Source organism: Penaeus monodon, chromosome 20 (genome assembly GCF_015228065.2).
Source record: "Penaeus monodon isolate SGIC_2016 chromosome 20, NSTDA_Pmon_1, whole genome shotgun sequence".
NCBI classification, from domain to species: Eukaryota; Metazoa; Arthropoda; class Malacostraca; order Decapoda; family Penaeidae; genus Penaeus; species Penaeus monodon.
Genome location: NC_051405.1, coordinates 2495832 through 2497081, shown reverse-complemented (window position 1 = coordinate 2497081; position 1250 = coordinate 2495832). Strand labels below are relative to the sequence as shown.

At 35.6% G+C, this 1250-nt stretch overlaps 1 protein-coding gene across 1 annotated transcript in view; it reads right to left on the bottom strand.

Moving 5' to 3' along the window:
* Positions 1-1250, bottom strand: part of LOC119585539 (28 kDa heat- and acid-stable phosphoprotein-like) — a gene marked incomplete in the record, with an annotated part of 10875 nt that overhangs the window by 8368 nt on the left and 1257 nt on the right.

Sequence of the window (1250 nt, the reverse complement as noted above, 5' to 3'; positions counted from 1 at the left end):
ATGCAATACAGAAGGAAATGGAATGGATAAAATGAAAAGAGAAAAGGGATGATGAAATAGATGGCAAAAGATGGAAAACAAAGAGAGCAAGTGAACAGATGGAAAGTGAAGAGGAAATGAAAAGGGAAGAATTAGAAACAAGGGGAGGAGAAAAAAAAATTGAAAGTGAGGGGGTAAGATAAAAAGGAAAATAAAGAAAAAGGAAGGGGTGGACACTGACTGAAAGTGAGGGGGACACAGCTGTAAAGAGAGAGAGAAACAATCAAAGAAGGAAGGAGAAATGCTTGAAAGTGAAGAAAATCAGACAGACAGAAAGCAAGAAATATCCAAGGGTAACAATAAAAAGGAAATTAATGGACATGACAGAAGAGACACAAATAAAATGCGAAGGGGAAACTGAAGGAAAATGGAGGAAGAAACAAATTGTAAAGAGAGAGGGAAACAGAAAAAAGGAGGTGGAAACACAAAGTGTGGGAGAGGGAAGCAGAAAGAAAGGAAGGCAATAAATAGATGAAAAGGGTCAAGAGTAAACAGATGAAAAGAGAGAAAATGAAGGAGAAAAGTTACCTGGAAAGGGAGTAAATTTACAAAATATTGGGCATGAAGTATAACTAGAATTTTACAGGACATAAAAACAAATATACACTTAATTACACTTGGTATATAAGAGTGAATAATTTTGGAATCATGCCTATGCTAAGAAACAGGTGTCTATCAATATTTTGACCACAATTTCAATACACCAACTGTCAAGAATTATGAAATATTACAAAATTGTTTGCAATTGTAGCAAATAAGCAACCTCTCATCTTGCACATACTGCTAGTTTCAGCAACCACCTGATGCAACTTGATGATTAGCACAGCACTCTACTGTGTTGATGAAATATCAGAAAGAAAAACACAACATCTGACAGAGGTTTATGTCTTGCCTTTCAGGAAAACGTCCTTTGCACTTTCCTTGCACAACCCATCTCCTTTTCCATTTTCAGTCTCTCTTCTATAAAAATTTTACCATCCAAAGCAGAAAGAAAATGATGCCAAGTGCCACACCCTCATGCAAATTAACCATTTACTGTATAAAATGCATGTAACCTATATTAACAGCTCCCAAGTAACTGGCAACTGCTTCCAATTTCTAAAGACATTTGTGTTCTCAAACGGTTCTCCAAAATAAGTGCACAATACAACAAAAATAACTGATAACTTTTTATTTGGATGTAAGTAACATCAGGAGGTAGTTCCTACACT